We start from the raw sequence: 24,986 nt of genomic DNA on the forward strand, positions 1-24,986 counted from the left end.
TTCTCTGCTCTTTCAAATGCTTTCCTCCATCTTACTATACTAACTGCTTTTATTGTCATTATTGTGTTACCCAAAGGGTTCGAGTCCAATCTGGCGTGGTTGAAAGCAGAGTGGCGCAGCGGAAGCGTGCTGGGCCCATAACCCAGAGGTCGATGGATCGAAACCATCCTCTGCTAACTGTGTTTTGTAAGCTGACTTAGGGCCTTTACAACCTTTTAGTAAAGTGAACCAGATACAGAAAATACATATTCGCCTACTGTACAATTCCAGATGCATATCAGCTTGGGAATGCAATTATTGTATATTTCACATTCTTTTCTCTGCTCTTTCAAATGCTTTCCTCCATCTTACTATACTAACTGCTTTTATTGTCATTATTGTGTTACCCAAAGGGTTAGAGTCCCATCTGGGGTGGTTGACAGCAGAGTGGCGCAGCGGAAGCGTGCTGGGCCCATAACCCAGAGGTCGATGGATCGAAACCATCCTCTGCTAACTGTGTTTTGTAAGCTGACTTAGGGCCTTTACAACCTTTTAGTAAAGTGAACCAGATACAGAAAGTACATATTCACCTACTGTACAATTCCAGATGCATATCAGCTTGGGAATGCAATTATTGTATATTTCACATTCTTTTCTCTGCTCTTTCAAATGCTTTCCTCCATCTTACTATACTAACTGCTTTTATTGTCATTATTGTGCTACCCAAAGGGTTCGAGTCCAATCTGGGGTACAATGCCAGTTTCATATCAGCATGGCAATCTAGTTTCTACGTGTTTCACATCTTTTTCTTTGCACTTTTAAAAATTTCCCTTCTACTCACTATATCTACTGCATTTGGGGCCATTATTGTGTTACCCAAAGCCAACATGGCATGTCTCACATTATGCTCTGTCTAGGAAGCAACTGTTTGGTGGAAGAACTGATGAGTAAAGGTGTTTGAGATGCCCCAGTGGCCTAATGGATAAGGCACTGGCGTTGAGTGAGGATTTTTAACTATAAGCTTTATCAAAAAGGAAAGTTTTAAGCCTAGTCTTAAAAGTAGAGAGGGTGTCTGCTCCCCGAATTTGGATTGGAAGCTGGTTCCACAGGAGAGGAGCTTGATAGCTAAAGGCTCTGCCTCCCATTCTACTTTTGCAAACTCTGGGAACCACAAGTAGGCCAGTATTTTGGGATCGAAGTGGTCTAATTGGGCGATACAGGACTATGAGATCTATTAAATATGATGGAGCTTGACCATTAAGAGCTTTGTATGTAAGGAGGAGGGTTTTGAACTCTATTCTAGATTTTATGGGAAGCCAATGAAGAGAAGCTAGTGAAGGTGAAATATGATCTCTCTTTCCTAATCCAGTCAGCACTCTTGCTGCAGCATTTTGGATTAATTGAAGGCTTTTTAGAGAGTTATTAGGACACCCCAGAAGTAGGGAATTACAGTAGTCCAACCTAGAAGTAACAAATGCATGGACAAGTTTTTCGGCATCACTTTGAGACAGGATGCTTCTAATTTTAGCAATGTTCCGTAGGTGGAAGAAGGCTGTTCTAGACATTTGTCTTTTATGTGATGTAAACGCCAAATCTTGGTCAAAGATAACTCCAAGGTTCCTCACCGTAGTACTAGAGGCCAAAGTTATGTCATCTAGAGTAACTATATTGTTAGACAGCATATTTCTCATGTTTTTAGGCCCAAAGAGGATGATTTCAGTTTTGTCTGAATTTAGAAGTAGGAAATTGTAGGACATCCAGTTCTTTATGTCTTTTAGACATGCTTCAAATTTGACTAATTGGTTAGTATCTTCTGGTTTCACAGATAAATAGAGCTGGGTATCATCTGCATATCAGTGGAAGTTTATGGAATGTTTCCTAATGATTTTGCCTAAAGGTGACATGTAGAGATTAAAAAGTATTGGTCCTAACACAGAGCCCTGTGGAACTCCATAGCTGACTTTGGTGCATAAAGAAGAGTCATCATTAACATGAACAAGTTGGAATCTGTCTGACAGATAAGATTTAAACCAATGTAATGTGGTTCCTTTAATCCCAAATCCATGTTCTAGTCTCTGTAATAAAATGTTGTGGTCAATGGTGTCAAATGCGGCACTAAGGTCTAGTAAGACGAGTACAGACACAAGTCCATTATCTGAAGCCAGGAGAAGATCATTGGAGACTTTTACCAGTGCTGTTTCTGTACTGTGATGAGCTCTAAATCCTGACTGAAAGTCTTCATACAAATTATTCCTGTAAAGGTGATCACATAATTGTTTTGCAACTACTTTTTCAAGGATTTTAGAAATAAACGGGAGATTTGATATTGGTCTATAGTTGGCTAAATCCCCTGGATCAAGACAAGGTTTTTTAAGTAATGGTTTGATTACAGCAACTTTATAGGCCTTTGGTACATAGCCAGTTTCTAAAGATAGGTTAATCAAATCTAATATGAAAGTGTCTATTAAAGGTAGAACATCTTTAAGCAATTTGGTTGGAACAGGGTCTAAAAGACATGTTGTTAGTTTTGAGGAGGCGGTAGTTGAACTTAGCTCAGTGAGATCTATGGGTGAAAAGCAGTCTAAGATGGATTGGGGCCTTATTGAGGATTCTATAGCTGTTGTACATGAAGATCTAGCCGTAATATTTGTAGGGAGGATCTGGTGAATCTTTTCCCTAATGGCTACAATTTTACTAGTAAAGAAAGTCATAAAGTCATTGCTGCTCAAAGTTAAGGGAATACTAGGCTCAACAGAACTATGGCTCTTAGTCAGCCTGGCTACAGTGCTGAACAGAAACCGGGGGTTGTTCTTGTTTTCCTCTATTAATGCGGAATAATATGCTGTTCTGGCATCACGGAGAGCTTTTTTGTATGTTTTTAAACTGTTTTTCCAGGCTAACCGGGATTCTTCTAAATTAGTGGAACGCCACTTCCTCTCTAACTTTCGTGTTGCCTGCTTTAAGCTGTGCATTTGTGAATTGTACCATGGAGGTCGGCTCCTCTGATTCACTGCCTTCTATTTCAAAGGGGCAACTGTATCTAGTATCCTACGCAGTGAGGCGGCAGAATCGTCAACTAAATAATCAATTTGCACAGGAGTAAGATGGCTACTCACCATAGTATTGACACATGGTGGTGAAAAAGATGAAGAAATAATTTCTTTAAATGTATTCACAGCATTTTCAGATAAACAACTGCTGTAGTGGAATTTTTTCCTAACTGCTGTATAGTCCGTTATTGTAAATTCAAATGTTATTAGAAAATGGTCAGACAGAAGAGAATTATGAGGAAATACTATTAAATTATCAGTTTCAATGCCATATGTAAGGACAAGGTCTAACGTGTGACTAAAACAATGAGTGGGTTTATTTACATTTTGGGAAAAACCAATTGAATCTAATAATGAATTAAACGCAGTGCTCAGACAGTTACTGTCAGCATCTACATGAATGTTAAAGTCACCCACTATAATGACTTTATCTGTACTAAGCACTAAATCAGATAGAAAATCAGAAAATTCAATCAAAAACTCTGAATAAGGGACTGGAGGACGGTACACGATATCCAATAATAGTGGTTTTTGAGTTTTCCAGTTTGGGTGTGAAAGGCTAAGAGTAAGACTCTCAAATGAGGTATAACTATGTTTAGGTCTAGGAATTATTGATAAGCTAGAGTGAAATATTGCTGCTACTCCTCCACCTCGGCCTGTGCATCTAGGAACATGATAATTAATATGACTTTGGGGGGTTGACTCATTTAAACTGACATATTCTTCCTGCTGCAACCACGTTTCAGTGAGACAAAATAAACCAATTTGATGATCATTTATCAAGTCATTTACTAACAAAGATTTAGAAGAGAGAGATCTGATGTTTAATAATCCACATTTAAAAGTTTTGGGTTTTGGTTCAGTATGAGCAGTTGTATTACCCAAAGGGTTCGAGTCCAATCTGGTGTGGTTCAAAGCAGAGTGGCGCAGCGGAAGCGTGCTGGGCCCATAACCCAGAGGTCGATGGATCGAAACCATCCTCTGCTAACTGTGTTTTGTAAGCTGACTTAGGGCCTTTACAACCTTTTAGTAAAGTGAACCAGATACAGAAAGTACATATTCACCTACTGTACAATTCCAGATGCATATGAGCTTGGGAATGCAATTTTTGTATATTTCACATTCTTTTCTCTGCTCTTTCAAATGCTTTCCTCCATCTTACTATACTAACTGCTTTTATTGTCATTATTGTGTTACCCAAAGGGTTCGAGTCCCATCTGGGGTGGTTGACAGCAGAGTGGCTCAGCGGAAGCGTGCTGGGCCCATAACCCAAAGGTCGATGGTTCGAAACTATCCTCTGCTAACTGTGTTTTGTAAGCTGACTTAGGGCCTTTACAACCTTTTAGTAAAGTGAACCAGATACAGAAAGTACATATTCACCTACTGTACAATTCCAGATGCATATCAGCTTGGGAATGCAATTTTTGTATATTTCAAATTCCTTTCTCTGCTCTTTTAAATGGTTTCCTCCATCTTACTATACTAACTGCTTTTATTGTCATTATTGTGTTACCCAAAGGGTTCGAGTCCAATCTGGGGTACAATGCCAGTTTCATATCAGCATTGGAAACTAGTTTCTATGTGTTTCACATCTTTTTCTTTGCACTTTTAAAAATTTCCCTTCTACTCACTATATCTACTGCATTTGGGGCCATTATTGTGTTACCCAAAGCCAACATGGCATGTCTCACATTATGCTCTGTATAGGAAGCAACTGTTTGGTGGAAGAACTGATGAGTAAAGGTGTTTGAGATGCCCCAGTGGCCTAATGGATAAGGCACTGGCGTTGAGTGAGGATTTTTAACTATAAGCTTTATCAAAAAGGAAAGTTTTAAGCCTAGTCTTAAAAGTAGAGAGGGTGTCTGCTCCCCGAATTTGGATTGGAAGCTGGTTCCACAGGAGAGGAGCTTGATAGCTAAAGGCTCTGCCTCCCATTCTACTTTTGCAAACTCTGGGAACCACAAGTAGGCCAGTATTTTGGGATCGAAGTGGTCTAATTGGGCGATACAGGACTATGAGATCTATTAAATATGATGGAGCTTGACCATTAAGAGCTTTATATGTAAGGAGGAGGGTTTTGAACTCTATTCTAGATTTTATGGGAAGCCAATGAAGAGAAGCTAGTGAAGGTGAAATATGATCTCTCTTTCCTAATCCAGTCAGCACTCTTGCTGCAGCATTTTGGATTAATTGAAGGCTTTTTAGAGAGTTATTAGGACACCCCAGAAGTAGGGAATTACAGTAGTCCAACCTAGAAGTAACAAATGCATGGACAAGTTTTTCGGCATCACTTTGAGACAGGATGCTTCTAATTTTAGCAATGTTCCGTAGGTGGAAGAAGGCTGTTCTAGACATTTGTCTTTTATGTGACGTAAACGCCAAATCTTGGTCAAAGATAACTCCAAGGTTCCTCACCGTAGTACTAGAGGCCAAAGTTATGTCATCTAGAGTAACTATATTGTTAGACAGCATATTTCTCATGTTTTTAGGCCCAAAGAGGATGATTTCAGTTTTGTCTGAATTTAGAAGTAGGAAATTGTAGGACATCCAGTTCTTTATGTCTTTTAGACATGCTTCAAATTTGACTAATTGGTTAGTATCTTCTGGTTTCACAGATAAATAGAGCTGGGTATCATCTGCATATCAGTGGAAGTTTATGGAATGTTTCCTAATGATTTTGCCTAAAGGTGACATGTAGAGATTAAAAAGTATTGGTCCTAACACAGAGCCCTGTGGAACTCCATAGCTGACTTTGGTGCATAAAGAAGAGTCATCATTAACATGAACAAGTTGGAATCTGTCTGACAGATAAGATTTAAACCAATGTAATGTGGTTCCTTTAATCCCAAATCCATGTTCTAGTCTCTGTAATAAAATGTTGTGGTCAATGGTGTCAAATGCGGCACTAAGGTCTAGTAAGACGAGTACAGACACAAGTCCATTATCTGAAGCCAGGAGAAGATCATTGGAGACTTTTACCAGTGCTGTTTCTGTACTGTGATGAGCTCTAAATCCTGACTGAAAGTCTTCATACAAATTATTCCTGTAAAGGTGATCACATAATTGTTTTGCAACTACTTTTTCAAGGATTTTAGAAATAAACGGGAGATTTGATATTGGTCTATAGTTGGCTAAATCCCCTGGATCAAGACAAGGTTTTTTAAGTAATGGTTTGATTACAGCAACTTTATAGGCCTTTGGTACATAGCCAGTTTCTAAAGATAGGTTAATCAAATCTAATATGAAAGTGTCTATTAAAGGTAGAACATCTTTAAGCAATTTGGTTGGAACAGGGTCTAAAAGACATGTTGTTAGTTTTGAGGAGGCGGTAGTTGAACTTAGCTCAGTGAGATCTATGGGTGAAAAGCAGTCTAAGATGGATTGGGGCCTTATTGAGGATTCTATAGCTGTTGTACATGAAGATCTAGCCGTAATATTTGTAGGGAGGATCTGGTGAATCTTTTCCCTAATGGCTACAATTTTACTAGTAAAGAAAGTCATAAAGTCATTGCTGCTCAAAGTTAAGGTAATACAAGGCTCAACAGAACTATGGCTCTTAGTCAGCCTGGCTACAGTGCTGAACAGAAACCGGGGGTTGTTCTTGTTTTCCTCTATTAATGCGGAATAATATGCTGTTCTGGCATCACGGAGAGCTTTTTTGTATGTTTTTAAACTGTTTTTCCAGGCTAACTGGGATTCTTCTAAATTAGTGGAACGCCACTTCCTCTCTAACTTTCGTGTTGCCTGCTTTAAGCTGTGCATTTGTGAATTGTACCATGGAGGTCGGCTCCTCTGATTCACTGCCTTCTATTTCAAAGGGGCAACTGTATCTAGTATCCTACGCAGTGAGGCGGCAGAATCGTCAACTAAATAATCAATTTGCACAGGAGTAAGATGGCTACTCACCATAGTATTGACACATGGTGGTGAAAAAGATGAAGAAATAATTTCTTTAAATGTATTCACAGCATTTTCAGATAAACAACTGCTGTAGTGGAATTTTTTCCTAACTGCTGTATAGTCCGTTATTGTAAATTCAAATGTTATTAGAAAATGGTCAGACAGAAGAGAATTATGAGGAAATACTATTAAATTATCAGTTTCAATGCCATATGTAAGGACAAGGTCTAACGTGTGACTAAAACAATGAGTGGGTTTATTTACATTTTGGGAAAAACCAATTGAATCTAATAATGAATTAAACGCAGTGCTCAGACAGTTACTGTCAGCATCTACATGAATGTTAAAGTCACCCACTATAATGACTTTATCTGTACTAAGCACTAAATCAGATAGAAAATCAGAAAATTCAATCAAAAACTCTGAATAAGGGACTGGAGGACGGTACACGATATCCAATAATAGTGGTTTTTGAGTTTTCCAGTTTGGGTGTGAAAGGCTAAGAGTAAGACTCTCAAATGAGGTATAACTATGTTTAGGTCTAGGAATTATTGATAAGCTAGAGTGAAATATTGCTGCTACTCCTCCACCTCGGCCTGTGCATCTAGGAACATGATAATTAATATGACTTTGGGGGGTTGACTCATTTAAACTGACATATTCTTCCTGCTGCAACCACGTTTCAGTGAGACAAAATAAACCAATTTGATGATCATTTATCAAGTCATTTACTAACAAAGATTTAGAAGAGAGAGATCTGATATTTAATAATCCACATTTGAAAGTTTTGGGTTTTGGTTCAGTATGAGCAGTTGTATTACCCAAAGGGTTCGAGTCCAATCTGGTTTGGTTCAAAGCAGAGTGGCGCAGCGGAAGCGTGCTGGGCCCATAACCCAGAGGTCGATGGATCGAAACCATCCTCTGCTAACTGTGTTTTGTAAGCTGACTTAGGGCCTTTACAACCTTTTAGTAAAGTGAACCAGATACAGAAAGTACATATTCACCTACTGTACAATTCCAGATGCATATGAGCTTGGGAATGCAATTTTTGTATATTTCACATTCTTTTCTCTGCTCTTTCAAATGCTTTCCTCCATCTTACTATACTAACTGCTTTTATTGTCATTATTGTGTTACCCAAAGGGTTCGAGTCCCATCTGGAGTGGTTGACAGCAGAGTGGCGCAGCGGAAGCGTGCTGGGCCCATAACCCAAAGGTCGACGGTTCGAAACTATCCTCTGCTAACTGTGTTTTGTAAGCTGACTTAGGGCTTTTACAACATTTTAGTAAAGTGAACCAGATACAGAAAGTACATATTCACCTACTGTACAATTCCAGATGCATATCAGCTTGGGAATGCAATTATTGTATATTTCACATTCTTTTCTCTGCTCTTTCAAATGCTTTCCTCCATCTTACTATACTAACTGCTTTTATTGTCATTATTGTGTTACCCAAAGGGTTCGACTCCAATCTGGTGTCGTTGAAAGCAGAGTGGCGCAGCGGAAGCGTGCTGGGCCCAAAACCCAGAGGTCGATGGGTCGAAACCATCCTCTGCTAACTGTGTTTTGTAAGCTGACTTAGGGCCTTTACAACCTCTTAGTAAAGTGAACCAGATACAGAAAGTACATATTCACCTACTGTACAATTCCAGATGCATATCCGCTTGGGAATGCAATTATTGTATATTTCACATTCTTTTCTCTGCTCTTTCAAATGCTTTCCTCCATCTTACTATACTAACTGCTTTTATTGTCATTATTGTGCTACCCAAAGGGTTCGAGTCCAATCTGGGGTACAATGCCAGTTTCATATCAGCATGGCAATCTAGTTTCTACGTGTTTCACATCTTTTTCTTTGCACTTTTAAAAATTTCCCTTCTACTCACTATATCTACTGCATTTGGGGCCATTATTGTGTTACCCAAAGCCAACATGGCATGTCTCACATTATGCTCTGTCTAGGAAGCAACTGTTTGGTGGAAGAACTGATGAGTAAAGGTGTTTGAGATGCCCCAGTGGCCTAATGGATAAGGCACTGGCGTTGAGTGAGGATTTTTAACTATAAGCTTTATCAAAAAGGAAAGTTTTAAGCCTAGTCTTAAAAGTAGAGAGGGTGTCTGCTCCCCGAATTTGGATTGGAAGCTGGTTCCACAGGAGAGGAGCTTGATAGCTAAAGGCTCTGCCTCCCATTCTACTTTTGCAAACTCTGGGAACCACAAGTAGGCCAGTATTTTGGGATCGAAGTGGTCTAATTGGGCGATACAGGACTATGAGATCTATTAAATATGATGGAGCTTGACCATTAAGAGCTTTGTATGTAAGGAGGAGGGTTTTGAACTCTATTCTAGATTTTATGGGAAGCCAATGAAGAGAAGCTAGTGAAGGTGAAATATGATCTCTCTTTCCTAATCCAGTCAGCACTCTTGCTGCAGCATTTTGGATTAATTGAAGGCTTTTTAGAGAGTTATTAGGACACCCCAGAAGTAGGCAATTACAGTAGTCCAACCTAGAAGTAACAAATGCATGGACCAGTTTTTCGGCATCACTTTGAGACAGGATGCTTCTAATTTTAGCAATGTTCCGTAGGTGGAAGAAGGCTGTTCTAGACATTTGTCTTTTATGTGACGTAAACGCCAAATCTTGGTCAAAGATAACTCCAAGGTTCCTCACCGTAGTACTAGAGGCCAAAGTTATGTCATCTAGAGTAACTATATTGTTAGACAGCATATTTCTCATGTTTTTAGGCCCAAAGAGGATGATTTCAGTTTTGTCTGAATTTAGAAGTAGGAAATTGTAGGACATCCAGTTCTTTATGTCTTTTAGACATGCTTCAAATTTGACTAATTGGTTAGTATCTTCTGGTTTCACAGATAAATAGAGCTGGGTATCATCTGCATATCAGTGGAAGTTTATGGAATGTTTCCTAATGATTTTGCCTAAAGGTGACATGTAGAGATTAAAAAGTATTGGTCCTAACACAGAGCCCTGTGGAACTCCATAGCTGACTTTGGTGCATAAAGAAGAGTCATCATTAACATGAACAAGTTGGAATCTGTCTGACAGATAAGATTTAAACCAATGTAATGTGGTTCCTTTAATCCCAAATCCATGTTCTAGTCTCTGTAATAAAATGTTGTGGTCAATGGTGTCAAATGCGGCACTAAGGTCTAGTAAGACGAGTAAAGACACAAGTCCATTATCTGAAGCCAGGAGAAGATCATTGGAGACTTTTACCAGTGCTGTTTCTGTACTGTGATGAGCTCTAAATCCTGACTGAAAGTCTTCATACAAATTATTCCTGTAAAGGTGATCACATAATTGTTTTGCAACTACTTTTTCAAGGATTTTAGAAATAAACGGGAGATTTGATATTGGTCTATAGTTGGCTAAATCCCCTGGATCAAGACAAGGTTTTTTAAGTAATGGTTTGATTACAGCAACTTTATAGGCCTTTGGTACATAGCCAGTTTCTAAAGATAGGTTAATCAAATCTAATATGAAAGTGTCTATTAAAGGTAGAACATCTTTAAGCAATTTGGTTGGAACAGGGTCTAAAAGACATGTTGTTAGTTTTGAGGAGGCGGTAGTTGAACTTAGCTCAGTGAGATCTATGGGTGAAAAGCAGTCTAAGATGGATTGGGGCCTTATTGAGGATTCTATAGCTGTTGTACATGAAGATCTAGCCGTAATATTTGTAGGGAGGATCTGGTGAATCTTTTCCCTAATGGCTACAATTTTACTAGTAAAGAAAGTCATAAAGTCATTGCTGCTCAAAGTTAAGGGAATACTAGGCTCAACAGAACTATGGCTCTTAGTCAGCCTGGCTACAGTGCTGAACAGAAACCGGGGGTTGTTCTTGTTTTCCTCTATTAATGCGGAATAATATGCTGTTCTGGCATCACGGAGAGCTTTTTTGTATGTTTTTAAACTGTTTTTCCAGGCTAACCGGGATTCTTCTAAATTAGTGGAACGCCACTTCCTCTCTAGCTTTCGTGTTGCCTGCTTTAAGCTGTGCATTTGTGAATTGTACCATGGAGGTCGGCTCCTCTGATTCACTGCCTTCTATTTCAAAGGGGCAACTGTATCTAGTATCCTACGCAGTGAGGCGGCAGAATCGTCAACTAAATAATCAATTTGCACAGGAGTAAGATGGCTACTCACCATAGTATTGACACATGGTGGTGAAAAAGATGAAGAAATAATTTCTTTAAATGTATTCACAGCATTTTCAGATAAACATCTGCTGTAGTGGAATTTTTTCCTAACTGCTGTATAGTCCGTTATTGTAAATTCAAATGTTATTAGAAAATGGTCAGACAGAAGAGAATTATGAGGAAATACTATTAAATTATCAGTTTCAATGCCATATGTAAGGACAAGGTCTAACGTGTGACTAAAACAATGAGTGGGTTTATTTACATTTTGGGAAAAACCAATTGAATCTAATAATGAATTAAACGCAGTGCTCAGACAGTTACTGTCAGCATCTACATGAATGTTAAAGTCACCCACTATAATGACTTTATCTGTACTAAGCACTAAATCAGATAGAAAATCAGAAAATTCAATCAAAAACTCTGAATAAGGGACTGGAGGACGGTACACGATAACAAATAATAGTGGTTTTTGAGTTTTCCAGTTTGGGTGTGAAAGGCTAAGAGTAAGACTCTCAAATGAGGTATAACTATGTTTAGGTCTAGGAATTATTGATAAGCTAGAGTGAAATATTGCTGCTACTCCTCCACCTCGGCCTGTGCATCTAGGAACATGATAATTAATATGACTTTGGGGGGTTGACTCATTTAAACTGACATATTCTTCCTGCTGCAACCACGTTTCAGTGAGACAAAATAAACCAATTTGATGATCATTTATCAAGTCATTTACTAACAAAGATTTAGAAGAGAGAGATCTGATGTTTAATAATCCACATTTAAAAGTTTTGGGTTTTGGTTCAGTATGAGCAGTTGTATCACCCAAAGGGTTCGAGTCCAATCTGGTGTGGTTCAAAGCAGAGTGGCGCAGCGGAAGCGTACTGGGCCCATAACCCAGAGGTCGATGGATCGAAACCATCCTCTGCTAACTGTGTTTTGTAAGCTGACTTAGGGCCTTTACAACCTTTAAGTAAAGTGATCCAGATACAGAAAGTACATATTCACCTACTGTAATATTCCAGATGCATATCAGCTTGGGAATGCAATTTTTGTATATTTCACATTCTTTTCTCTGCTCTTTCAAATGCTTTCCTCCATCTTACTATACTAACTGCTTTTATTGTCATTATTGTGTTACCCAAAGGGTTCGAGTCCAATCTGGCGTGGTTGAAAGCAGAGTGGCGCAGCGGAAGCGTGCTGGGCCCATAACCCAGAGGTCAATAGATTGAAACCATCCTTTGCTAACTGTGTTTTGTAAGCTGACTTAGGGCCTTTACAACCTTTAAGTAAAGTGATCCAGATACAGAAAGTACATATTCACCTACTGTAATATTCCAGATGCATATCAGCTTGGGAATGCAATTTTTGTATATTTCACATTCTTTTCTCTGCTCTTTCAAATGCTTTCCTCCATCTTACTATACTAACTGCTTTTATTGTCATTATTGTGTTACCCAAAGGGTTCGAGTCCAATCTGGGGTACAATGCCAGTTTCATATCAGCATGGCAATCTAGTTTCTACGTGTTTCACATCTTTTTCTTTGCACTTTTAAAAATATCCCTTCCACTGTTATGCTGATGATACCCAGCTATATTTATATATGGAACCAGATGAAAATAATCAGTTAATAAAGCTTCAAGCATGCCTACAAGACATAAAGGCCTGGATGTCCCACAATTTTTTACTTTTAAACTCAGACAAAACTGAATTCATAGTATTTGGGCCCAAAAATCTCAGAGATATGATGTCCAACCATATTGTTACACTAGATGGCATAAGCCTGGCCTCCAGTACTACTGCAAGGAACCTTGGAGTTATGTTTGATCAGGATCTGTCCTTTAACTCACATATAAAACAAATCTCTAGAACAGCCTTCTTCCACCTACGGAACATTGCCAAAATTAGGAGCATCCTGTCTCAAAGTGATGCCGAAAAACTGGTCCATGCATTTGTTACCTCTAGGTTTGACTACTGTAATTCCCTACTTTCAGGATGCCCCAGTAACTCCCTAAAGAGCCTGCAATTAATCCAAAATGCTGCAGCAAGAGTGCTGACTGGAACTAGCAAGAGAGATCATATTTCACCTTCACTAGCTTCTCTCCATTGGCTTCCAATTAAATGTAGAATAGAATTTGAAACCCTGCTTCTTACATATAAAGCTCTGAATGGTCAGGCTCCATCATATTTAGAAGACCTCATAGCACCATATCATCCCAGTAGACCACTTTGCTCTCAGAATGCAGGCCTACTTGTGGTTCCCAGAATTTCCAAAAGTAGAATGGGAGGTAGAGCCTTTAGCTATCAAGCTCCTCTCTTGTGAAACCAGCTCCCAGTTCAGATTCGGGAAGCAGACAGCCTCTCTACTTTTAAGTCTAGGCTTAAAACCTTCCTTTTTAATAAAGCATATAGTTATTTATAGTTATGCTGCCATAGGCTTAGACTGCTGGGGGACCCACCCCCCAATGCACTGAGCTCCTTTCCTCCTCTTGACCATCTCTCCTCTCCTCTCATCCCGCAATTGTCACCACTGTATGTCATTAACTCTGTGTGTTCTCTCCCGTAGTTGTCTTTGTCATCCTCTGTCCCCTTCTCTCTGTCCCTTTCTGCAGGTGTCCCCCGGCTTTGAAGCTGTGTGTCTTCCAGCGTGAAGCTACTGGTCCTACCAATCTGCCCAATGTTTTGTTGTTGCTTTTTGTTGCTCTGTTCTTTTCCCTCTCCCCTTTCCACTCACCCCAACCGGTCGAGGCAAATGGCCGTCCACCCTGAGCCTGGTTCTGCTGGAGGTTTCTTCCGTTAAAGGGAGTTTTTCCTCTCCACTGTTGCCTATGGCTTGCTCCAGGGGGAATTGTTGGGTTCTCTTTATATATCTTTATAATCTTGACTTTATTCTGTAAAGTGCCCTGAGATGACTTTGTTGTGAATTGGCACTATATAAATAAAGTTGAATTGAATTGAACTCACTATATCTACTGCATATGGGGCCATTATTGTGTTACCCAAAGCCAACATGGCATGTCTCACATTATGCTCTGTATAGGAAGCAACTGTTTGGTGGAAGAACTGATGAGTAAAGGTGATTGAGATGCCCCAGTGGCCTAATGGATAAGGCACTGGCCTCCTAAGCCAGGGATTGTGGGTTCAAGTCCCATCTGGTTTGGTTGAAAGCAGAGTGGCGCAGCAGAAGTGTGCTGGGCCCATAACCCAGAGGTCGATGGATCGAATCCATCCTCTGCTAACTGTGTTTTGTAAAGTGATTTAGAGCCTTTACAATGTCTTAGTAAAATGAACCAGATACAGACAGTACATATTCATCTACTGTACAATTCCAGATGCATATCAGCTTGGGAATGCAATTTTTGTATATTTCAAATTCCTTTCTCTGCTCTTTCAAATGCTTTCGTCCATCTTACTATACTAACTGCTTTTATTGTCATTATTGTGTTACCCAAAGGGTTCGAGTCCAATCTGGTGTACAATGCCAGTTTCATCTCAGCATGGCAATCTAGTTTCTACGTATTTCACATCTTTTCCCTTCTACTCACTATATCTACTGCATTTGGGGCCATTACTGTGTTACCCAAAGCCAACATGGCATGTCTCACATTATGCTCTATATAGGAAGCAACTGTTAGTTGGAAGAACTGAGGAGTAAAGGTGTTTGTGATGCCCCAGTGGCCTAATGGATAATGCACTGGCCTCCTAAGCCAGGGATTGTGGGTTCGAGTCCCATCTGGGGTGGTTGAAAGCAGAGTGGCGCAGCGGAAGCGTGCTGGGCCCATAACCCAGAGGTCGATGGATCGAAACCATCCTCTGCTAACTGTGTTTTGTAAGCTGACTTAGGGCCTTTACAACCTTTTAGTAAAGTGAACCAGATACAGAAAATACATATTCGCCTACTGTACAATTCCAGATGCATATCAGCTTGGGAATGCAATTTTTGTATATTTCACATTCTTTTCTCTGCTCTTTCAAATGCTTTCCTCCATCTTACTATACTAACTGCTTTTATTGTCATTATTGTGTTACCCAAAGGGTTCGACTCCAATCTGGTGTGGTTGAAAGCAGAGTGGCGCAGCGGAAGCGTGCTGGGCCCAAAACCCAGAGGTCGATGGATCGAAACCATCCTCTGCTAACTGTGTTTTGTAAGCTGACTTAGGGCCTTTACAACCTCTTAGTAAAGTGAACCAGATACAGAAAGTACATATTCACCTACTGTACAATTCCAGATGCATATCCGCTTGGGAATGCAATTATTGTATATTTCACATTCTTTTCTCTGCTCTTTCAAATGCTTTCCTCCATCTTACTATACTAACTGCTTTTATTGTCATTATTGTGCTACCCAAAGGGTTCGAGTCCAATCTGGGGTACAATGCCAGTTTCATATCAGCATGGCAATCTAGTTTCTACGTGTTTCACATCTTTTTCTTTGCACTTTTAAAAATTTCCCTTCTACTCACTATATCTACTGCATTTGGGGCCATTATTGTGTTACCCAAAGCCAACATGGCATGTCTCACATTATGCTCTGTCTAGGAAGCAACTGTTTGGTGGAAGAACTGATGAGTAAAGGTGTTTGAGATGCCCCAGTGGCCTAATGGATAAGGCACTGGCGTTGAGTGAGGATTTTTAACTATAAGCTTTATCAAAAAGGAAAGTTTTAAGCCTAGTCTTAAAAGTAGAGAGGGTGTCTGCTCCCCGAATTTGGATTGGAAGCTGGTTCCACAGGAGAGGAGCTTGATAGCTAAAGGCTCTGCCTCCCATTCTACTTTTGCAAACTCTGGGAACCACAAGTAGGCCAGTATTTTGGGATCGAAGTGGTCTAATTGGGCGATACAGGACTATGAGATCTATTAAATATGATGGAGCTTGACCATTAAGAGCTTTGTATGTAAGGAGGAGGGTTTTGAACTCTATTCTAGATTTTATGGGAAGCCAATGAAGAGAAGCTAGTGAAGGTGAAATATGATCTCTCTTTCCTAATCCAGTCAGCACTCTTGCTGCAGCATTTTGGATTAATTGAAGGCTTTTTAGAGAGTTATTAGGACACCCCAGAAGTAGGGAATTACAGTAGTCCAACCTAGAAGTAACAAATGCATGGACAAGTTTTTCGGCATCACTTTGAGACAGGATGCTTCTAATTTTAGCAATGTTCCGTAGGTGGAAGAAGGCTGTTCTAGACATTTGTCTTTTATGTGACGTAAACGCCAAATCTTGGTCAAAGATAACTCCAAGGTTCCTCACCGTAGTACTAGAGGCCAAAGTTATGTCATCTAGAGTAACTATATTGTTAGACAGCATATTTCTCATGTTTTTAGGCCCAAAGAGGATGATTTCAGTTTTGTCTGAATTTAGAAGTAGGAAATTGTAGGACATCCAGTTCTTTATGTCTTTTAGACATGCTTCAAATTTGACTAATTGGTTAGTATCTTCTGGTTTCACAGATAAATAGAGCTGGGTATCATCTGCATATCAGTGGAAGTTTATGGAATGTTTCCTAATGATTTTGCCTAAAGGTGACATGTAGAGATTAAAAAGTATTGGTCCTAACACAGAGCCCTGTGGAACTCCATAGCTGACTTTGGTGCATAAAGAAGAGTCATCATTAACATGAACAAGTTGGAATCTGTCTGACAGATAAGATTTAAACCAATGTAATGTGGTTCCTTTAATCCCAAATCCATGTTCTAGTCTCTGTAATAAAATGTTGTGGTCAATGGTGTCAAATGCGGCACTAAGGTCTAGTAAGACGAGTACAGACACAAGTCCATTATCTGAAGCCAGGAGAAGATCATTGGAGACTTTTACCAGTGCTGTTTCTGTACTGTGATGAGCTCTAAATCCTGACTGAAAGTCTTCATACAAATTATTCCTGTAAAGGTGATCACATAATTGTTTTGCAACTACTTTTTCAAGGATTTTAGAAATAAACGGGAGATTTGATATTGGTCTATAGTTGGCTAAATCCCCTGGATCAAGACAAGGTTTTTTAAGTAATGGTTTGATTACAGCAACTTTATAGGCCTTTGGTACATAGCCAGTTTCTAAAGATAGGTTAATCAAATCTAATATGAAAGTGTCTATTAAAGGTAGAACATCTTTAAGCAATTTGGTTGGAACAGGGTCTAAAAGACATGTTGTTAGTTTTGAGGAGGCGGTAGTTGAACTTAGCTCAGTGAGATCTATGGGTGAAAAGCAGTCTAAGATGGATTGGGGCCTTATTGAGGATTCTATAGCTGTTGTACATGAAGATCTAGCCGTAATATTTGTAGGGAGGATCTGGTGAATCTTTTCCCTAATGGCTACAATTTTACTAGTAAAGAAAGTCATAAAGTCATTGCTGCTCAAAGTTAAGGGAATACTAGGCTCAACAGAACTATGGCTCTTAGTCAGCCTGGCTACAGTGCTGAACAGAAACCGGGGGTTGTTCTTGTTTTCCTCTATTAATGCGGAATAATATGCTGTTCTGGCATCACGGAGAGCTTTTTTGTATGTTTTTAAACTGTTTTTCCAGGCTAACCGGGATTCTTCTAAATTAGTGGAACGCCACTTCCTCTCTAGCTTTCGTGTTGCCTGCTTTAAGCTGTGCATTTGTGAATTGTACCATGGAGGTCGGCTCCTCTGATTCACTGCCTTCTATTTCAAAGGGGCAACTGTATCTAGTATCCTACGCAGTGAGGCGGCAGAATCGTCAACTAAATAATCAATTTGCACAGGAGTAAGATGGCTACTCACCATAGTATTGACACATGGTGGTGAAAAAGATGAAGAAATAATTTCTTTAAATGTATTCACAGCATTTTCAGATAAACATCTGCTGTAGTGGAATTTTTTCCTAACTGCTGTATAGTCCGTTATTGTAAATTCAAATGTTATTAGAAAATGGTCAGACAGAAGAGAATTATGAGGAAATACTATTAAATTATCAGTTTCAATGCCATATGTAAGGACAAGGTCTAACGTGTGACTAAAACAATGAGTGGGTTTATTTACATTTTGGGAAAAACCAATTGAATCTAATAATGAATTAAACGCAGTGCTCAGACAGTTACTGTCAGCATCTACATGAATGTTAAAGTCACCCACTATAATGACTTTATCTGTACTAAGCACTAAATCAGATAGAAAATCAGAAAATTCAATCAAAAACTCTGAATAAGGGACTGGAGGACGGTACACGATAACAAATAATAGTGGTTTTTGAGTTTTCCAGTTTGGGTGTGAAAGGCTAAGAGTAAGACTCTCAAATGAGGTATAACTATGTTTAGGTCTAGGAATTATTGATAAGCTAGAGTGAAATATTGCTGCTACTCCTCCACCTCGGCCTGTGCATCTAGGAACATGATAATTAATATGACTTTGGGGGGTTGACTCATTTAAACTGACATATTCTTCCTGCTGCAACCACGTTTCAGTGAGACAAAATAAACCAATTTGATGATCATTTATCAAGTCATTTACTAACAAAGATTTAGAAGAGAGAGATCTGATGTTTAATAATCCACATTTAAAAGTTTTGGGTTTTGGTTCAGTATGAGCAGTTGTATTACCCAAAGGGTTCGAGTCCAATCTGGTGTGGTTCAAAGCAGAGTGGCGCAGCGGAAGCGTGCTGGGCCCATAACCCAGAGGTCGATGGATCGAAACCATCCTCTGCTAACTGTGTTTTGTAAGCTGACTTAGGGCCTTTACAACCTTTTAGTAAAGTGAACCAGATACAGAAAGTACATATTCACCTACTGTACAATTCCAGATGCATATGAGCTTGGGAATGCAATTTATGTATATTTCACATTCTTTTCTCTGCTCTTTCAAATGCTTTCCTCCATCTTACTATACTAACTGCTTTTATTGTCATTATTGTGTTACCCAAAGGGTTCGAGTCCCATCTGGGGTGGTTGACAGCAGAGTGGCTCAGCGGAAGCTTGCTGGGCCCATAACCCAAAGGTCGATGGTTCGAAACTATCCTCTGCTAACTGTGTTTTGTAAGCTGACTTAGGGCCTTTACAACCTTTTAGTAAAGTGAACCAGATACAGAAAGTACATATTCACCTACTGTAATATTCCAGATGCATATCAGCTTGGGAATGCAATTTTTGTATATTTCACATTCTTTTCTCTGCTCTTTCAAATGCTTTCCTCCATCTTACTATACTAACTGCTTTTATTGTCATTATTGTGTTACCCAAAGGGTTCGAGTCCAATCTGGGGTACAATGCCAGTTTCATATCAGCATGGCATTCTAGTTTCTACGTGTTTCACATCTTTTTCTTTGCACTTTTAAAAATTTCCCTTCTACTCACTATATCTACTGCATTTGGGGCCATTATTGTGTTACCCAAAGCCAACATGGCATGGCTCACATTATGCTCTGTATAGGAAGCAACTGTTTGGTGGAAGAACTGATGAGTAAAGGTGTTTGAGATGCCCCAGTGGCCTATTGGATAAGGCACTGGCCTCCTAAGCCAGGGATTGTGGGTTCAAGTCCTATCTGGGGTGGTTGACAGCAGAGTGGTACAGCGGAAGCGTGCTGGACCCATAACCCAGAGGTCGATGGATCGAAACCATCCTCTGCTAACTGTGTTTTGTAAGCTGACTTAGGGCCTTTACAACCTTTTAGTAAACTGAACCAGATACAGAAAGTAAATATTCACCTCCTGTACAATTCCAGATGCATATCAGCTTGGGAATGCAATTTTTGTATATTTCAAATTCCTTTCTCTGCTCTTTTAAATGGTTTCCTCCATCTTACTATACTAACTGCTTTTATTGTCATTATTTTGTTACCCAAAGGGTTCGAGTCCAATCTGGGGTACAATGCCAGTTTCATATCAGCATTGGAAACTAGTTTCTATGTGTTTCACATCTTTTTCTTTGCACTTTTAAAAATTTCCCTTCTACTCACTATATCTACTACATTTGGGGCCATTATTGTGTTACCCAAAGGGTTCGAGTCCAATCTGGTGTACAATGCCAGTTTCATCTCAGCATGGCAATCTAGTTTCTACGTATTTCACATCTTTTCCCTTCTACTCACTATATCTACTGCATTTGGGGCCATTACTGTGTTACCCAAAGCCAACATGGCATGTCTCACATTATGCTCTGTATAGGAAGCAACTGTTAGTTGGAAGAACTGAGGAGTAAAGGTGTTTGTGATGCCCCAGTGGCCTAATGGATAATGCACTGGCCTCCTAAGCCAGGGATTGTGGGTTCGAGTCCCATCTGGGGTGGTTGACAGCAGAGTAGCGCAGCAAAAGCGTGCTGGGCCCATAACCCAGAGGTCAATAAATTGAAACCATCCTTTGCTAACTGTGTTTTGTAAGCTGACTTAGGGCCTTTACAACCTTTAAGTAAAGTGATCCAGATACAGAAAGTACATATTCACCTACTGTAATATTCCAGATGCATATCAGCTTGGGAATGCAATTTTTGTATATTTCACATTCTTTTCTCTGCTCTTTCAAATGCTTTCCTCCATCTTACTATACTAACTGCTTTTATTGTCATTATTGTGTTACCCAAAGGGTTCGAGTCCAATCTGGCGTGGTTGAAAGCAGAGTGGCGCAGCGGAAGCGTGCTGGGCCCATAACCCAGAGGTCAATAGATTGAAACCATCCTTTGCTAACTGTGTTTTGTAAGCTGACTTAGGGCCTTTACAACCTTTAAGTAAAGTGATCCAGATACAGAAAGTACATATTCACCTACTGTAATATTCCAGATGCATATCAGCTTGGGAATGCAATTTTTGTATATTTCACATTCTTTTCTCTGCTCTTTCAAATGCTTTCCTCCATCTTACTATACTAACTGCTTTTATTGTCATTATTGTGTTACCCAAAGGGTTCGAGTCCAATCTGGGGTACAATGCCAGTTTCATATCAGCATGGCAATCTAGTTTCTACGTGTTTCACATCTTTTTCTTTGCACTTTTAAAAATATCCCTTCCACTGTTATGCTGATGATACCCAGCTATATTTATATATGGAACCAGATGAAAATAATCAGTTAATAAAGCTTCAAGCATGCCTACAAGACATAAAGGCCTGGATGTCCCACAATTTTTTACTTTTAAACTCAGACAAAACTGAATTCATAGTATTTGGGCCCAAAAATCTCAGAGATATGATGTCCAACCATATTGTTACACTAGATGGCATAAGCCTGGCCTCCAGTACTACTGCAAGGAACCTTGGAGTTATGTTTGATCAGGATCTGTCCTTTAACTCACATATAAAACAAATCTCTAGAACAGCCTTCTTCCACCTACGGAACATTGCCAAAATTAGGAGCATCCTGTCTCAAAGTGATGCCGAAAAACTGGTCCATGCATTTGTTACCTCTAGGTTTGACCACTGTAATTCCCTACTTTCAGGATGCCCCAGTAACTCCCTAAAGAGCCTGCAATTAATCCAAAATGCTGCAGCAAGAGTGCTGACTGGAACTAGCAAGAGAGATCATATTTCACCTTCACTAGCTTCTCTCCATTGGCTTCCAATTAAATGTAGAATAGAATTTGAAACCCTGCTTCTTACATATAAAGCTCTGAATGGTCAGGCTCCATCATATTTAGAAGACCTCATAGCACCATATCATCCCAGTAGACCACTTTGCTCTCAGAATGCAGGCCTACTTGTGGTTCCCAGAATTTCCAAAAGTAGAATGGGAGGTAGAGCCTTTAGCTATCAAGCTCCTCTCTTGTGAAACCAGCTCCCAGTTCAGATTCGGGAAGCAGACAGCCTCTCTACTTTTAAGTCTAGGCTTAAAACCTTCCTTTTTAATAAAGCATATAGTTATTTATAGTTATGCTGCCATAGGCTTAGACTGCTGGGGGACCCACCCCCCAATGCACTGAGCTCCTTTCCTCCTCTTGACCATCTCTCCTCTCCTCTCATCCCGCAATTGTCACCACTGTATGTCATTAACTCTGTGTGTTCTCTCCCGTAGTTGTCTTTGTCATCCTCTGTCCCCTTCTCTCTGTCCCTTTCTGCAGGTGTCCCCCGGCTTTGAAGCTGTGTGTCTTCCAGCGTGAAGCTACTGGTCCTACCAATCTGCCCAATGTTTTGTTGTTGCTTTTTGTTGCTCTGTTCTTTTCCCTCTCCCCTTTCCACTCACCCCAACCGGTCGAGGCAAATGGCCGTCCACCCTGAGCCTGGTTCTGCTGGAGGTTTCTTCCGTTAAAGGGAGTTTTTCCTCTCCACTGTTGCCTATGGCTTGCTCCAGGGGGAATTGTTGGGTTCTCTTTATATATCTTTATAATCTTGACTTTATTCTGTAAAGTGCCCTGAGATGACTTTGTTGTGAATTGGCACTATATAAATAAAGTTGAATTGAATTGAACTCACTATATCTACTGCATATGGGGCCATTATTGTGTTACCCAAAGCCAACATGGCATGTCTCACATTATGCTCTGTATAGGAAGCAACTGTTTGGTGGAAGAACTGATGAGTAAAGGTGATTGAGATGCCCCAGTGGCCTAATGGATAAGGCACTGGCCTCCTAAGCCAGGGATTGTGGGTTCAAGTCCCATCTGGGGTGGTTGACAGCAGAGTGGCGCAGCGGAAGCGTGCTGGGCCCATAACCCAGAGGTCGATGGATCGAAACCATCCTCTGCTAACTGTGTTTTGTAAGCTGACTTAGGGCCTTTACAACCTCTTAGTAAAGTGAACCAGATACAGAAAGTACATATTCACCTACTATACAATTCCAGATGCATATCAGCTTGGGAAAGCAATTATTGTATATTTCACATTCTTTTCTCTGCTCTTTCAAATGCTTTCCTCCATCTTACTATACTAACTGCTTTTATTGTCATTATTGTGCTACCCAAAGGGTTCGAGTCCAATATGGGGTACAATGCCAGTTTCATATCAGCATGGCAATCTAGTTTCTACGTGTTTCACATCTTTTTCTTTGCACTTTTAAAAATTTCCCTTCTACTCACTATATCTACTGCATTTGGGGCCATTATTGTGTTACCCAAAGCCAACATGGCATGTCTCACATTATGCTCTGTCTAGGAAGCAACTGTTTGGTGGAAGAACTGATGAGTAAAGGTGTTTGAGAGGCCCCAGTGGCCTAATGGCTAAGGCACTGGCCTCTTAAGCCAGGGATTGTCGGTTCAAGTCCCATCTGGGGTGGTTGACAGCAGAGTGGCGCAGCGGAAGCGTGCTGGGCCCATAACCCAGAGGTCGATGGATCGAAACCATCCTCTGCTAACTGTGTTTTGTAAGCTGACTTAGGGCCTTTACAACCTTTTAGTAAAGTGAACCAGATACAGAAAGTACATATTCACCTACTGTACAATTCCAGATGCATATGAGCTTGGGAATGCAATTTTTGTATATTTCACATTCTTTTCTCTGCTCTTTCAAATGCTTTCCTCCATCTTACTATACTAACTGCTTTTATTGTCATTATTGTGTTACCCAAAGGGTTCGAGTCCCATCTGGAGTGGTTGACAGCAGAGTGGCGCAGCGGAAGCGTGCTGGGCCCATAACCCAAAGGTCGACGGTTCGAAACTATCCTCTGCTAACTGTGTTTTGTAAGCTGACTTAGGGCTTTTACAACATTTTAGTAAAGTGAACCAGATACAGAAAGTACATATTCACCTACTGTACAATTCCAGATGCATATCAGCTTGGGAATGCAATTATTGTATATTTCACATTCTTTTCTCTGCTCTTTCAAATGCTTTCCTCCATCTTACTATACTAACTGCTTTTATTGTCATTATTGTGTTACCCAAAGGGTTCGACTCCAATCTGGTGTCGTTGAAAGCAGAGTGGCGCAGCGGAAGCGTGCTGGGCCCAAAACCCAGAGGTCGATGGGTCGAAACCATCCTCTGCTAACTGTGTTTTGTAAGCTGACTTAGGGCCTTTACAACCTCTTAGTAAAGTGAACCAGATACAGAAAGTACATATTCACCTACTGTACAATTCCAGATGCATATCCGCTTGGGAATGCAATTATTGTATATTTCACATTCTTTTCTCTGCTCTTTCAAATGCTTTCCTCCATCTTACTATACTAACTGCTTTTATTGTCATTATTGTGCTACCCAAAGGGTTCGAGTCCAATCTGGGGTACAATGCCAGTTTCATATCAGCATGGCAATCTAGTTTCTACGTGTTTCACATCTTTTTCTTTGCACTTTTAAAAATTTCCCTTCTACTCACTATATCTACTGCATTTGGGGCCATTATTGTGTTACCCAAAGCCAACATGGCATGTCTCACATTATGCTCTGTCTAGGAAGCAACTGTTTGGTGGAAGAACTGATGAGTAAAGGTGTTTGAGATGCCCCAGTGGCCTAATGGATAAGGCACTGGCGTTGAGTGAGGATTTTTAACTATAAGCTTTATCAAAAAGGAAAGTTTTAAGCCTAGTCTTAAAAGTAGAGAGGGTGTCTGCTCCCCGAATTTGGATTGGAAGCTGGTTCCACAGGAGAGGAGCTTGATAGCTAAAGGCTCTGCCTCCCATTCTACTTTTGCAAACTCTGGGAACCACAAGTAGGCCAGTATTTTGGGATCGAAGTGGTCTAATTGGGCGATACAGGACTATGAGATCTATTAAATATGATGGAGCTTGACCATTAAGAGCTTTGTATGTAAGGAGGAGGGTTTTGAACTCTATTCTAGATTTTATGGGAAGCCAATGAAGAGAAGCTAGTGAAGGTGAAATATGATCTCTCTTTCCTAATCCAGTCAGCACTCTTGCTGCAGCATTTTGGATTAATTGAAGGCTTTTTAGAGAGTTATTAGGACACCCCAGAAGTAGGGAATTACAGTAGTCCAACCTAGAAGTAACAAATGCATGGACAAGTTTTTCGGCATCACTTTGAGACAGGATGCTTCTAATTTTAGCAATGTTCCGTAGGTGGAAGAAGGCTGTTCTAGACA

General features: G+C 40.0%; 2 non-coding genes across 2 annotated transcripts; both read left to right on the forward strand.

Annotated features, from left to right (window-relative positions):
• The first annotated feature begins 15,145 nt into the window (after positions 1-15,145).
• Positions 15,146-15,217, forward strand: trnal-caa (transfer RNA leucine (anticodon CAA)). Its single transcript has one exon. It is a non-coding gene; the product is annotated as a tRNA-Leu (tRNA).
• A 7,333-nt stretch (positions 15,218-22,550) lies between these two features.
• On the forward strand, positions 22,551-22,623 carry trnar-ccu (transfer RNA arginine (anticodon CCU)). The gene has a single exon. It is a non-coding gene; the product is annotated as a tRNA-Arg (tRNA).
• Positions 22,624-24,986: the final 2,363 nt, after the last annotated feature.

This window comes from Channa argus, unplaced genomic scaffold (assembly GCF_033026475.1).
Source record: "Channa argus isolate prfri unplaced genomic scaffold, Channa argus male v1.0 Contig013, whole genome shotgun sequence".
Lineage (NCBI taxonomy): Eukaryota > Metazoa > Chordata > Actinopteri > Anabantiformes > Channidae > Channa > Channa argus.